The following is a 16,481-nucleotide window of genomic DNA, read 5'->3' on the forward strand; positions in this document are numbered from 1 at the left end:
TTATAATTCACTCGTCTATCTAACTAACCTTTAATTCCGTTTCAATTCCTAACTTATTGCTATCTGACCATGGCAGTTCACGTTTGTTGTTTTCTTCTGTGGCTCATTAGTTCACCATAAAGTCCCTCCCGTTAGCCTAAAAGCACACTATTGCATTGCATTGTCTCCTTGTTTAATTTGGCATTGCCCTTCAATGCAACCATATATTTTCATCACTTTGTGTCTGCCATGTGCCTTCTTCGCTTGGTCTGCAACATATTACTGGTTAGTCCATTTAAGTCCCAACAGGAATGTTGATCTGGTTCGCTGGGACAGACTGATGGAGTTGGGAAAAAAGTGTGAGCCTGATGGGTGAAGGGAGGTGGTGATGGGTCCAGAGACAGATGGACAAAGTGTAGAATAGCAAATGATCCAACGTCTAACTCTACCAAATAGCTTCATGATCCTACAAAGTAGCAGGTTGGATGAGAAAGAAAGGAAAAAAGGAAAAGGTGAAGGCAATCAGGGAGGGAGGAGGGTTGCTTCAGGGAGGAGATGCCTTGCAAGGGACATTCTCCTTTGGTGGTCGGGTTGGTAAGCTAAGCCACCATGGAAAGGACACGGTCAACATGCAATTGTCTCCTCCTCCTAATTCTCTCTTTTTTTTATATAATTTAAATGTTAGAATATCACCCGATTAATCTTAGAGATAGACCGAGGGTCGGAGCTAAAGGGGGAGATGGCAAACGACATTTTTTTTTATCATTTCTACTATGATTTGCAAAACTAAGAGTGCCCTTTTAATTTTTATCTTTTTTTCGGTGGATGAGGGGTTATTTGAGAAATTTATATGTAATTTAATAATTTGAAAAAGTACGTTGCATAATTTTTCAAATTATATGTAATTTTTCAAGTAAATTCCCACATTATTTTACTTCAAAAGAGTTAGTATTTCAATAGACAAACACACCCTCAATCTTTCTTTGGAGTTACTCCTCTTCATTCTGACTAGAACAACAACATTTCCAAAGAAGGTGATGATAGAGATGAAGAAGTTGGAATTAAACAAACAAATGATCTCGATTGGGTCATGGCCTTGAAAATTGAAAGTTCCATTGGTTGAACATTTGCTCTCTTACTTGGCTCTAGTTGATGAACTTATTGAGCAAAGAGAAGAAGAAGAAAAGATAGAATTGGGAACTCTCTTTGAAACTACTCGTCGTCGGTGGTGGGCCTATGATAGCCAACCACAAATTCTACGCTGCCAAAGTTGGTCATTGAGGAAGGGCTATTATGCATGGCCAAGCCCAACTCACATAGGGCAACAACAAAAGTAGGAGTACAAAGTGACCAAAGTGAGTTCTAATGACAATAAAGAAGAAAATAGAAGCAAAGTGAACAATCCAACAATCAACGAGTATATGATAAAGGATAGAAATCAAGAGCCTCTACGAGTATGATGTAGTAGTAAAACACCTAGGACAACAATTAAGAAGACAAGAATTCAAATTTCACTGTGGACAAATATTCTTAAAGTCAACTTTTGAGGGTGTACAAATTGTGCTATGAATTTATGAAATAGGTGAAATAGAAGAGAGATCGTCTAATTTTAAGATTAGTCAAATGAAATTCAAATGCCTAAATTATCAAAAAAAAAAAAAAAAAAAAAGTTTTAATGGCGACAAAGAAGAAGATAGAGGCAAAGTGAAGAATCCAACTATCAACAAGGGCTTCTTTTTAATATAAGAATTTATTTAGAAATTTCTTATTAGCATGGTCCTCGACTCTTTGTACAATATTCTTGTGTGTGATAAAAGATAAAGATCCAAGAATCCCTATAAGTACAATGTAGTAGTAAAATATTCAAGAAAATAAAGAAGAGGATCAAACTCTGAATTTCATTAGAGACAAATATTATGAAGGTCGGTCTTTGAGTGTGCATAAAGTGTACTCTAAATTTATTTTATAGGTAAATTAGAGTAAAAATGACATATCCAGAGAACGTAATTACGATTTCGTAACTACTATAACACATAATTTAAAAAATTATGCGTCATTTTTTTCAAATTATTAAATTACATATAAATTTCTCAAATAAACCTTCATCTACTAAAAAAAATAGACAAAAAACTAAAAGGACGCTCTTAGTTTTTTTTTCAATCATCATAGGGATACTCCATTTTAATTCTTTTTAATTAAAAGGACACTCCACTCCATTATTCAACCATATATAATCATCCAACTATTTTTTAATGTTGCTGCTATTATTGTGTCCTGCTTAAATTCTAAAGTAGTTACAGTGCAACTATAATTTCATAACTACTATAATATATATATATATATATATATATATATATATATATATATATATATATATATATATATATAGTAATTACAAAATTATAATTGATAGAATGCACTCAATTGACTCAGGAGCTAAGTGGAATATAATAATAAGAATAATACTTAAATTTGAGGGTAATTGAGTAAATGTGCATGTATAGCTGAGATTCTTTTTGATGAAAAAAATTAAAATGGGATGGGCTTTGATGATTTAAAAACATACACCTGTTTTCACTTTTATCAAAAAAAAAAAAAATTAATAAATAAATAAAGATGTAATAATATGAGGTAATTGCTCGACTAGTGGATCACAAATGATATCATGAGATAATGGTACAGTGGTAGGATGTCTTTTTAAGTTTTTAAGGTAGATTGAGTCTTAATTTTGATAAATTAACGGATAAATTTTGTTAATAGACGGTTGATAAAAAATGATAGACTGATATGTCACTTGCTGTGAACATTTTTTGATATATTTTGATTAGGGGTGAACATTCGATTAATTTGATATTAATTTTGTATAAATTCTTTTTATTGTTATTTTAAATAAATTTAGTTAATTCGGTGTTAACTGAAATAACTAATTCGATTAATTCAGTTTTAGTAAAATTTTGATTTAATTCGGTTAGCCAACATTAAATCGGTTTTCGGTTAATTCGATTAATTTATGTACCGAATTAACCGAATGCTCACTCCTAATTTTGATGATCGATAAAATTTTTTTTTATATAATCAGATAAATCATCATCAAAATTAATCGGTAAAAATTAAATATCCTACCTAACTAGAAAAACAAATGACAAAATCACGATCACAAATTCAACGAGAAGCCATGAAATTGTGGCTACGTGACCAAGTTGGCCAGGAAATCACAGTCACTTGGTCATGCAATTGTTTGATTTCATAGTTGGCTGGCCACAAAATCGTCATGCAATCGTTTTCTAATTTAAATCTATTGCTGCAATCTCTTGCGTGTCTTCTCCTTCTCCTCGATCAATTAAAGCATTAAAAGTATTTCCATTTTGGCTGCATCTCAAGGCAGAGAGAGAGGAAAGAGGAGGAGTTGGGAATACCAAATCTCCTTCTCCTCTGTTGAAGAGAAAGAGAAAAAACCTGCTGCTAAACCTAAATCAAAAGAAACGGCCACACGATTCAAATTCAAATGTTTTACGAGGCGGCCGGGAGGCACGTGATGCTCTTTTTACATTCCTTTTTACACGTGATGAGATGGATATTATTACTATCCATTCGGTAGATGATTCTCTTCCGAATTGGAAATGGAATTGCGTTTTATTTTTTTCTAAAAATTGGGATGAGAATGAAAATAATATAGAATGAGAATTGGTATTAATATGGATATTATTCTTAAAATTAATATTTAATTAATTGAATATTTTTTTATCGGAATGAATTATTATTATTATTATTAATTTTTTTTTTTTGACCCTTAGAGGAAAATAAGAAAAAATGATATCTATGAGAAAATTGAATGTGAGAGAAAAATATCAAAGATAAAATGAAAAGAGAAAATGTGTGATGGGAGAGATTAAGCAGAGAGAAAGTGTCATAAAAAAGAATGAAAAGCGAAAAAGTATGATTGGAAAGAATGAAGAGGCGAAAAGTGTGATAAAACAAAATGAGGACATAGAGAATGTGATGAGAGAGAATGGAGAGAGAGAAAGTATGATAAGAACATCCACAATGCTCTAGTGTTATAACACTCATCACATCACCAAAAAGTATGAGGCTCACTGCCACATACTCATTATAACAACATCTTTCTTTCACCCACATCCCTTTTAACATTAATACTCATTATTCATGGGTCCCACCGTCCACTAACTCATTTTAACATTGTTCCATATTAAATAAATATGTTTTAAAATATTTAAATTATTATTATTTTTTTAATAATAATAATGAGTGGGAATGAAAATATGTGTGCATATTGATAGTTATTTATAGATGAAATTTCAAACTAGTCGTTAACTAGTCGTTAAAAAGTAACCGTTAAATAACTAGCCATTATTTAATTTTTTATTTAAAATTTTATATTTACAAAATTTGTTATTTAAAAGAATCGTGGTGTAAAAATAAAGATTTTAAAAAGTGTTACGTTTTAAAAAAATTTAAAAACTAAAAAACGCTATCTGGCTTTAAAAAAAATATAAAAAAAGTAAAAAGAAAAGTTTGCACATGGGGTGGGCCCGGGAACACTTGAACGTGTTCAAGAGATTGAACGCGTTCAAGAGATTGAACGCCATGTCAGACACTCACAATGCAGCATTAATGCACAGTACACAGTAAAATGGAGAGAGAGAAAGTATGATAAGGGAAAATGAGAAAAGAGTGTGTGATGAGAGAGAAAAGAATAGAGAAAGTATGATGAGAAAATAAAGAGAGAGAAAGTACGATGAGAGAATAAAGAGAGAGAAATATGATAAGAAAATAAGGAGAGAGAAAATACGATGAGAGGATGAAGAGAGAGTCAGAAGAGACGAAGTGATATGAAAAAAAATTGAACAAATATGTTAAGAGTATTCTCGTTACAAATAATTTAGATGATTTTCACATTTTTAGATATGGTGAAATCTAAAAATAAAGTGAATTTCATCCATACTAAGTATTTAGATTTCTTTTAAAATCTAATTCCCATTTTTATCTACCAAGCACCAGGTTTAAAAATAAATCTAATTCTATGTTCCTATATCTATATACCAAATGCCACCTGAGACTTTTTTTTTTTTATCAATCAAATTACTATTTTATCCTCTTCTTGTTCTTTTCACTATTACTAAAATTAAGTTAGATTGGCTTGAGATGGTTAAGGCCGAGTCGGAATTATAATCTAACCAAGTTAAAAAAAAAATTAATGAAAAATAAAATAAAATCTCCGGAGTAATAACGGAATTTGATTTAGAGATTTAAAAAATTAAGGTGTAGTATTATAGGTCGGGGTAAGGAAATGTCTTTGATTTAACGTGTCATACTTGTCTAAATACGACAACTAGTCAACAGTCAACCAAATACGAGTCCTCCCGTGAGCCATTAAAAATAACCTAATTAGATTAGATTTTGATAAATTATTTTGACTAATCAAAATATTTGTTATGATCAATAAACATTTATCCATTTTTTTCATCATTCAAACATCAATTTTCTATCAGAATTCATGAAGAGACCAACACGGTGGCAAACAATAATAAGATAGAGTAAGGCAGCAAAACACTTGGCCGTCATTCGTTTATGAATCAGAGCTACACAAAATCCAAACTATTTGGCATTAAAACCTTAACCTTGATTGATGCGGAGGTAAGTTAGTGGGCCTTGCCCTTTGACTTGTCAACATAGGGAGTACGTGTACGAGATCCTTGACTTGATCAATATAGAATCCACTTAGATTTCAAGATATCGTGGATAAACCTGAGTGGATGACGCATGAACTCGAGTGGGTGGTACTTTGGAGTGCCCAAGCTCGAGTGGTGGTGCTCCTGAGTGCCCGAGTCCGAGTAAGTGACGATCCTGAGCACCACATCATTCCCAAGACTGAGTACTGCAATATTCTCAAGTTCAAGTGGGTAACGCCCGAGTCTGAGTGGTGACGCTCCCGAGCACCATAGCACTTCCAATCCGAGTGTAACAATTTCGAGTACCATAACATCCTAAGCCCGAGTGTGGGATGATCCCAAGTTCTATCTACAGAGCAGCATAAAGACATCGATTATAGAGCAGATATTAAGGATTAGCGACATTAGTGGATGACAGTTACAGATTATGAATGAAGAAAAGGAGGTGTCGATTACAACAATTACAAACATCGAAATTGCTCAACCATCAGTCGTCTAAATAAAGCGCCGCATGAAGAAAGGGATACTGTCAATACAAAGGAAACACATCTTCCTCTCATTCTTCTCTATATACGGTGATGATATCACCAAAAGGAGGTTGATATGTTTAATTGACCGCAAAACTACTATTTCTTCTCCTGTTCTTTGTTTTTTCTACTATCGCAGCTCATTGACCCCCTTTTAACCTCCAATTGGTCTATTTCAAGAAGAGGAGTGCTCAGCGAGACAAAGGAGTTAGTTCATCGAAATTTATTCATCTCATCTTATTCCCGTCCGGAAGTTGAATCGGATGAAGACGAGCCTTGGTGTACTGGAAGTTGACGGAAAGTCGCTGCGGCGTTGGATCTACCTGGTACCTCCCCTCCTCGAAAAGGTTCGCACGAGTTGATGACGAAGGAATATGACCAGGGTGATGACAATACGGCTCTGCGCACACTCAAACAAGCACCCAAGTTGTTAGAGACCAGAAATCAGGGAAAAAGTCCCCGGGTCAGGCCCTCCGACGCTCAAGTCAGGTACTTTTTCCCCAGAAAATACAGAGAAAGGACGAAAAGTAAAGACTAGTAAGAAATGACGAGTGAGTGTACCTGCATAAGGGACAAAACATCCCTTTTTATACTGCAACGGATGTTTCTGGGACCTGACGGGTGTTAGGGAATGTCGGCTGTCATGCTTTGTCTGGCGGTGAATGACACGTGGCTTCTCTTGATAGGCTGGCGACAGAACCAAAGGGGGAATGAGCCCCGACTGTTAGCATATTCCCTGACACACTGATTATTCTCTGACATTCTCTGACGAGCAGTTACGATTTTCTGGCTTATTTGTCCTGTAGTGCCTGGACACTAGGTCTGCATCCTGACTTGCTTCGATCCACTGCTATCCATGGCTTGTACGTTCCGACCTTCACGACCGGTTTATTCCTCGACCTGCTTATGTTCGCTGTTATCCATGGCATGTACGTTCCGACCTACACGACCGGTCTATTTCCCGACTTGCATTCGTCTACTGTTATCCATGGCTTGTACGTTCCGATCTGCACGACCGGTCTATTCCTCGACCTGCTTATGTCCACTGTTATCCATGGCATGTACGTTCCGACTTGCATTTGTCTATTGTTATCCATGACTTGTATGTTCCGACCTACACGACCGGTCTGTTCCTCGACCTGCTTATGTCCGCTGTTATCCATGGCATGTACATTCCGACCTGTATGTCAGGTCTGTATCCCGACTTGCACTTGTCTACTGTCGTCCATGGCTTGTACGTTCCGACCTGCACAACCGGTCTGTTCCTCGACCTGCTTATATCCACTGTTATCCATGGCATGTACGTTCTGACCTGTACGCCAGGTCTATATCCCAACCTGCACTTGTCTACTGTCGTCCATGGCTGGTATGTCCCGGCCTATACGCCAGGTCTGTTTCCCGACCTGCATCTGTTCTACTATTATCCATGGCTTGTACGTCCCGACCTGTACGACCGGTCTGTTCCTCGACCTACTTATGCCCGTTGTTATCCATGACATGTACGTTCCGACCTATACGCCAAGTCTGTATCCTGACCTACACTTGTTTTTGTTGGTGCGAGTAGCACTAACGGTCTAACCTAGGTTTTGATGAATGACAAATAGGTTAAGTTAGTTTTGTTGTTGTCTGACACTTTGATCAAGTGTGCAGGAGAAGTCCAGACAGGTCGACGGGCTGACCGGATGTCTGGCACGAAGCCCAGCTAGGTCGACGGGCTGACCGGATAGCTGGCGAGAAGTCCAAGCGGGTCGACGGGCTGACCGGACGCTTGGCGAGAAGTCCAAGCGGGTCGACGGGCTGATCGGACGCTTGGCGAGAAGTCCAGACGGGTCGACGGGCTGACCGGACGTCTGGCAGGTAAGTGAGGTAAGTCACTGGAGGGGAGTGACTGCGAGGACGCGTTCCCGGGAAGGGAACATTAGGCATCGATCCGGCTTAGATCCATTTCGGATGTCTAAGTCGAGATCGTGACTAGATTCCGGTCTCGGATAGACGGAATCTAAGTCATACCATTTGTGCTAATTCATATTATTATAAAATGTGCTAACAATCTATTTTGCAGGATACATATTGCCTCGGACTAACTTTGTTTTGCAGGAAAAGGGAGTTTTCTGGAACAAGGTGGTCCGGGCGCCCGGAGGGGATCCGGGCGCCCGGAAGGCAAATTATATCCAGCCAAGTCGTCGCCACGTGAAGCATCATGGTTTGAGCAGCTACGTCACATTCGAGGCGCCCGGAAGGAATCCAGGCGCCCGGAGCAGCATATAAAAGAAGCCCCAGGCAGGAGCTTCAGAATCAATCAATCAATCAATCAATCAATCAGAGAACTCTTCTACTGCTGGTCCTGCTGCTCGACGTCAAGTACGACGCCAACAAAGCTCCGACAAAGTGCTCCTTCGGTTTCTTATTTAATTTCCTTGTCGGTATTACTTTGTTTTCACTAGCATTTTCTGTATTCATTCTGTAATCATATTTCGACTTGTTAGTGATTGCCCAACGAAAGTGCTCAAGGACCACGAGCCTTCGAGTAGGAGTCGTCACAGGCTCCGAACGAAGTAAAAAAATATTTGTGTCTATTTTACTTTTCCGCTGCGTTTATACTCCAAAATTTCTAATCGATAATCACCCCCCCTCTATCGAATCTAACGGTCCTACAAGTGGTATCAGAGCCAGGTTTCACTCTGATTTGGTGCAACCACCAATCAGACTGGGGGTGAATTTTTTCTTTCTGTTTTCAGTCTAATTCTAAATTTTTTTTAACTAAATATAAATTGGTGCAACACTATTCTAGATTTTTTTTGTCTTGTCTCTTCCCGCACTACTAATCCAAGACCAAGTCTTGGGATTCTTTTTGGTTCTCTTCTTTCGTCTGTACGCAGGACTAAAATGTCTCAGACAGAAGGATTCAGCACAGCACGACCCCCGCTTTTCAACGGGGATGATTTTTCGTACTGGAAGAAGCGCATGGAGGTCTACCTCAAAACAGACTTCGACCAATGGATGAGCATTACGAGACCCTACAAAATTCCAGTGGACAACTCCGGGAATTTACTGGATCCTGAAGACTGGACAGCAGACTTAAAGAAAAAGGCGTCAACAGAGAATAAAGCAATTAATACTCTACAGTGCGGATTAACAAGAGAAGAACTAAACAGAGTCGGTCCACACAAAAATGCTAAAGAGCTGTGGGACAAATTGATCGAGCTGCACGAGGGAACGAGCGACGCTAAGGTAACAAAACGAGACCTGCTTTTAAATAAAATTTTTAATATAAAAATGCAGGAAGGAGAAACAGCGAATCAGCTCCACGCGAGGATCAAAGACATCCTCAACGGGCTTCATGCGATAGGCCACCAGATGGATAATAGAGACTTAATAAGGTACGCATTAAACGCCTTTCCACGTAATAGTTTGTGGGCATCAATAGTGGATGCCTACAAAATTTCTAAGAATATTTCTAAATTAAAATTAGATAAGCTTTTCTGTGAATTAGAATTAAACGAACAAACTAATGCTGGAGCCGAGAAAGGTGTAGCTTTATTTGCAGGTTCCTCCAAAGAAAAGAAAAGCAAGCCTGAATTTGAAGAAGACTCCGACCAAGACTCCGAAGACGAAGAACACCTGGTGAACTTGGTAAGAAAAATGTTCACCAGGAGAAAGAGGAGCTTCAGTAAAAAGGATCTTCAAAAGATCAGTTCTCCCTCAGAACAAAAGAACGTGACTTGCTACGGTTGCAATAAAAAGGGACACTACAAGAACGAATGCCCAAAACTGAAGTTCGACAAACCAAAGCCAACCAAAAAGAAGGCACTCAAAGCAACGTGGGACGACTCCTTGGACGAATCGGAGGAAGAAGAACAGAAACATCAGAGCCACCTCGCACTGATAGCCCACGAAGCTGAAACAGAAGACGAGTCGGAAGATGAAGACGGGTCTGAACCCGAAACAAACCACGAGTCCGTACTCGTTTCCGAAGGCCCGAATGAGGAAACCAAGTGGATTTTGGACAGTGGTTGCTCCAAACATATGACTGGAGATCACACCAAGTTCACTCAACTCACTTACAAAAGCTTAGGAACAGTTGCCTTTGGAAACAACGACAAACTCAAGGTAATTGATATAGGTAATATTGAATTAAAATCAGACTTTATAATTACAAATGTTTTACTTGTTGAAAATTTTAAATACAATCTTCTAAGTATAAGTCAATTGTGTGATACTAGGTATAAGGTTAAATTTCTATCCACAGAGTGTTTAATCAAACATCTAGATAATCCTACCATAAGCCTAAAAGGTTTTAGAAAAGACAACATCTATGCCATCAACTTAACCATTTCTTCCATTAAGTGTTATTTAACACAAAAAGAAGAAACTTGGTTATGGCATAGGAGGATGTCCCACGCCAACTTTAGAAATATAAGTAAACTAAATGGACTTGTAAAAGGCTTACCAAAATTACCTAACTTAGATTCAACCATATGTAATGCTTGTCAACAAGGCAAACAAACTAAATCAACCCACAAACAAACAAATCAACCACGAACTAACTCAATATTAGAACTTCTACATTTAGACCTTTTTGACTCCCATGGAGTCAAATCTATAAATGGAAACTTATATTGTTTAGTAATTATAGACGATTACTCTAGGTTTACTTGGGTAAAATTCTTAAAACATAAAGATGAAACTTTTGAAATTTTTACAAATTTCTGCAAAAAAAATTGAAAACGAAAAAGATATTAAAATTAAAAGAATTAGGAGTGACAACGGGGGAGAATTTAAAAATCACAACTTTAACAGTTTTTGTCTAGAAAACGGTTACCATCATGAGTTCTCATGTCCTAAAACCCTCCAACAAAATGGGATTGTAGAAAGAAAAAATAGAACCTTACTTGAAGCTTCTAGAACAATGTTAAATGAGTATAACCTACCTAAATACTTTTGGGCAGAAGCCGTTAGTACAGCCTGCTATGTACAGAACAGAACAACAATAAATAAAACGTTCTTCGAAATGTTTTATAATAAACAACCAAATATAAAATATTTTAAAGTATTTGGGTGCCCAGTTTTTATCTTAAATACAAGAGAACACTTAGGAAAATTCACCTCTAAAATTGAAAATGGAATTTTTGTAAGATATTCCCTAAATAGTAGAGGCTACAGAATTTACAATAAGGTTACCTTAAAAATTGAAGAAACTACTAATGTAAAATTTGAAGAAACTAAACAAGACAAAGAACCTACACAACCACCTGAGTTTGTTCCAGAAACCAACTAAACTCTAAGTCATGAAGAAGAGGAACAACATCAAGAGAGTCAACCCCCTAGAACAATAAGGGTCAACCCAAATCATCCAACTGATCAAATAATTGGTGACCCAGACTTAAGAGTTCAAACCAGATCATCATTTAGAAACCTAAGTCAAATTTCTTTAATTTCAAAAATTGAACCCAAAACTGTGGATGAATCCCTACTAGACCCAGATTGGATTATAGCTATGCAAGAAGAACTAGCCCAATTTGAGCGTAATGAGGTTTGGGACCTAGTCCCACCACCTAAGAATAAGAAAATAATAGAAACAAAATGGGTATTCAGAAACAAACGAAGTGAAACTGGGGAAATTACTAGAAATAAAGCTAGACTAGTTGCCAAAGGGTTTAGTCAGGTTGAAGGACTTGACTATGATGAGACCTATGCCCCAGTAGCCAGATTAGAATCCATTAGAATGTTACTGAGTTATGCAGCCCATAAGGGATTCAAACTATACCAAATGGATGTTAAGTCTGCCTTTTTTAATGGACTAATTAAAGAAGAAGTTTATGTAGGTCAACCTCCTGGGTTTGAAAGTCTAGAACATCCTGATTATGTATTTAAGTTAAAGAAAGTGTTATATGGACTTAAACAAGCACCCAGGGCATGGTATGAAAGGCTAACATCCTACTTAACATCTAAAGGATTCAACCAAGGTCAAATTGACCCAACCTTGTTTGTTAAATCATTAAATACAGACATATTTATTTCACAAATATATGTAGATGATATAATATTTGGCTCAACAAATTCAGAATTTTTAGAAGAATTTATTAATCTAATGGAAAAAGAATTTGAAATGAGCTTAGTAGGAAAATTAACTTATTTCTTAGGATTACAAATCAAACAAACAAATGAAGGAAATTATATTTATCAACATAAATACACTAAAGAGTTACTTAAAAAATTCGGAATGGAAAATACAAAAGAAATAAAAACACCTATGGCAGTAAACACAATCTTAGATAGTGACCCAAATGGAAAACCAATTGATTTAAAACATTATAGGAGTGCAATAGGTAGCCTACTGTATTTAACTGCAATTTTATTTGCAGTTAGTATGTGTGCTAGATACCAAACTTGTGCTAAGGAATCCCATTTGACACAAGTTAAAAGAATTTTTAGATATCTTAAAGGAACAATAAATGTAGGAATCTGGTATCCTAGGACAAATAATTTTGAACTAATAGGGTATTCTGACTCAGATTATACTGGATGTAAATTAGACCGCAAAAGCACAAGTGGTGGATGCCAATTATTAGGTTCATCACTTGTTAGCTGGTTTAGTAGAAAGCAACATTGTGTTGCTCTATCTACAACTGAGTCAGGATACATAGCTATAGGTGAATGTGTTGCACAATTATTATGGATGATGCATACTCTAAAAGATTTCAACTTAAATATCACAAATGTAAAAGTATTAATTGACAATATAAGTTCAATTAACTTAACCAAAAACCCTGTGCATCATTCAAGAACCAAACATATTGAAATTAGGCACCACTTCATCAGGGATCATGTTACTAAAGGTGATATTGAACTCAAGTACATTGAGTCCAAATCAAATTTAGCTGACATTTTTACAAAACCACTCCCTGAAAGTGAATTTAGCAACTTACGTCGAAAATTAGGGATGTGCTTAATAGACTAGGATTTTTTCAAAATGATTTTCAAAAATAATTCTTTCAAATTATAAGTTAAACTTGTTTACTTTCAAAACTTTCCATTTTTAGATTTTCAAAAACAGTTTTGGCCTTAGACTAGTTTTGAATCCTTAGAAAGCATGTACCCATAGGTCTAGTTTTTGAGCATCTTACTAACACCTTAGGTTTACCTTGCTTGTGTTTGACAAACATAGAAAGGGGTGAGATGCATAGGCCAATTATCTGGACTTAAGATGCTTATTTCAGTGCATCAGCATAAGTCTAGACATTAAATACAACTCAGATATTAATCAGATTAAGTTGATCAGTCAAGTCAACTTAATCTGACTAACCAAGTGAAAGCTACTATCTTCTGATAGTTAGTTAGTACCTAATTGGTTAGACAGCTGGTTAAATTTAAGTATCAAGTTCAGGAGGAGAAATTAACTAAAATTCTGTGTGTCTGAAAAATATTTTTTAAAATCTATTTTGGCAAAATTTAATCTCACTTAATTTTTGCTTTGTTTTGAAAAATTGAAGTTGAAAATTTACCTTTTGAAAAGTACATGTTACTTAAACCGAAATTTTTTTTTTTGAAAAGTTGAAAAACCTGATTTAAAAATTTTACACGCCTGAAAAGTTAAAACTTGATTAACTTTAAATTCATACTTTTCAAAATTCAACTTGTCTCCCCCAAGTCAACCTTTTCAAGATCAACTGTTTTACATTAACTCTACACTATGTTTACCTTTGTTTTTTTTGATGAATGTCAAAGGGGGAGGGTTAGGCGGTTAAGTTAGATAAACCAAATTGAAAACACTAAAACTAACTTTAAAATCGATGTACCTGTTTTTCACATTTTTTCACTAACTTAACCAGGTTGTCATTCCATCAAAAAGGGGGAGATTGTTGGTGCGGGTAGCACTAACGGTCTAACCTAGGTTTTGATGAATGACAAATAGGTTAAGTTAGTTTTGTTGTTGTCTGACACTTTGATCAAGTGTGCAGGAGAAGTCCAGACAGGTCGACGGGCTGACCGGATGTCTGGCACGAAGCCCAGCTAGGTCGACGGGCTGACCGGATAGCTGGCGAGAAGTCCAAGCGGGTCGACGGGCTGACCGGACGCTTGGCGAGAAGTCCAAGCGGGTCGACGGGCTGATCGGACGCTTGGCGAGAAGTCCAGACGGGTCGACGGGCTGACCGGACGTCTGGCAGGTAAGTGAGGTAAGTCACTGGAGGGGAGTGACTGCGAGGACGCGTTCCCGGGAAGGGAACATTAGGCGTCGATCCGGCTTAGATCCATTTCGGATGTCTAAGTCGAGATCGTGACTAGATTCCGGTCTCGGATAGACGGAATCTAAGTCATACCATTTGTGCTAATTCATATTATTATAAAATGTGCTAACAATCTATTTTGCAGGATACATATTGCCTCGGACTAACTTTGTTTTGCAGGAAAAGGGAGTTTTCTGGAACAAGGTGGTCCGGGCGCCCGGAGGGGATCCGGGCGCCCGGAAGGCAAATTATATCCAGCCAAGTCGTCGCCACGTGGAGCATCACGGTTTGAGCAGCTACGTCACATTCCAGGCTCCCGGAAGGAATCCAGGCGCCCGGAGCAGCATATAAAAGAAGCCCCAGGTAGGAGCTTCAGAATCAATCAATCAATCAATCAGAGAACTCTTCTACTGCTGGTCCTGCTGCTCGATGTCAAGTACGACGCCAACAAAGCTCCGACAAAGTGCTCCTTCGGTTTCTTATTTAATTTCCTTGTCGGTATTACTTTGTTTTCACTAGCATTATCTGTATTCATTCTGTAATCATATTTCGACTTGTTAGTGATTGCCCAACGAAAGTGGTCAAGGACCACGGACCTTCGAGTAGGAGTCGTCACAGGCTCCGAACGAAGTAAAAAAATATTTGTGTCTATTTTACTTTTCCGTTGCGTTTATACTCCAAAATTTCTAATCGATATTCACCCCCCCTCTATCGAATCTAACGGTCCTACAGTTTATTGTCGTCCATGGCTTGTACGTCCTGACATATACACCAGGTCTGTATCCTGACCTACTTCAGAGGCTTTCTTTGCCTAGCCTTTGCGTGGTTTGTGGGCTCAGTCCTCAGTTGTGCTTGACCCGTGGGCCCAGTTCTTGATCACTATCGAGGATGGTTTTTGTTCGCCTTGTGATCCTCTCCTTCGACCGCCCCGTCAGCTGAGACTTTGACCCTGGCCACGTAAGCTTGACTTCTGACCCCCATGTAAGCTTGACTTCTGACCAGCTACATAAGCTTGACTTCTGAACAACCACATAAGCTTGACTTTTGACTAGCCACGAAGGCTGGACTTCTGACCTACACGTAAGCTTGACTTCTGACCATCCCATAGTCTTGACTCATAACCACATCATCTTACTGACCCCACAATCATGAACCGTATCATCATCCAAGGGTGGAGTCATGTGTTAGCTTACCCCGAGCTTTAGCCCAGGGGCCCAATGACATTGAGAAGGAGCTGTATTAATTCTAATATGTTGGTTATTATCTCTAATTAGTAAATTTTATTGTAAGTTATACATATAAATACAAACCTAACTCATATCAAGTGATCTAACTTAAGTTTATTAGGTTTTGGATTATAAAATGCGGGATGAATGTATAAAACCCTTTAACCCGATTCATTATCATCTATGAGCTGATAACGGATTGGTTGTCTATATAAGGGGAGGTCTCCAAGGGTTTATGATATCATCTTTTTGAGACGTCTCTTCGTTCTCCATTAACGAAGAGGAGTCGACGCCATCAACCCTAATCCACTTAGAAGATCTCTTCATTTTGCTTCCGCTTCTTCTTCTTCCACAAGGATTCTTAAACGTCGCTACAAGACAAGAAATGATAGAACTTCAATCAGGTTCCTTGTCTTTCAATTTATGTTTTACTTTGTTATGTCATGATTTCATTGAAACAAGATCTATGCTCATGTTGTATTTCCCATTTTAATTCTTATTCAATTCCTAGAATCCATGTGGCTTAGGATTTATAACATCTTTCAATTGGTATCAGAGTTTCGCTTTATTTCTTCGATCTTATGGCTTAAAGTTTAGCTTTTGTCGATATGTTAATTTGATGTTAGTTAAAGTTTAGCTATTTCCCCCTGATCAGTCAGCTGATCTTGCCTGAATCCGCCCAGCTTTTTGTCCAGATGCTGTTGCTCGGATAAGACCTTTGTTTGATTGACTAATCCCGTCATTTGATCAATCGAACCCTCGACGCTCCTCTACTTATCTAATCCGATCAACTCGATCTGAAGTTTATCCACCGTTCGATCGACTGAACCT

The sequence above is a fragment of the Zingiber officinale genome, chromosome 9A, assembly GCF_018446385.1.
Source record: "Zingiber officinale cultivar Zhangliang chromosome 9A, Zo_v1.1, whole genome shotgun sequence".
Lineage (NCBI taxonomy): Eukaryota > Viridiplantae > Streptophyta > Magnoliopsida > Zingiberales > Zingiberaceae > Zingiber > Zingiber officinale.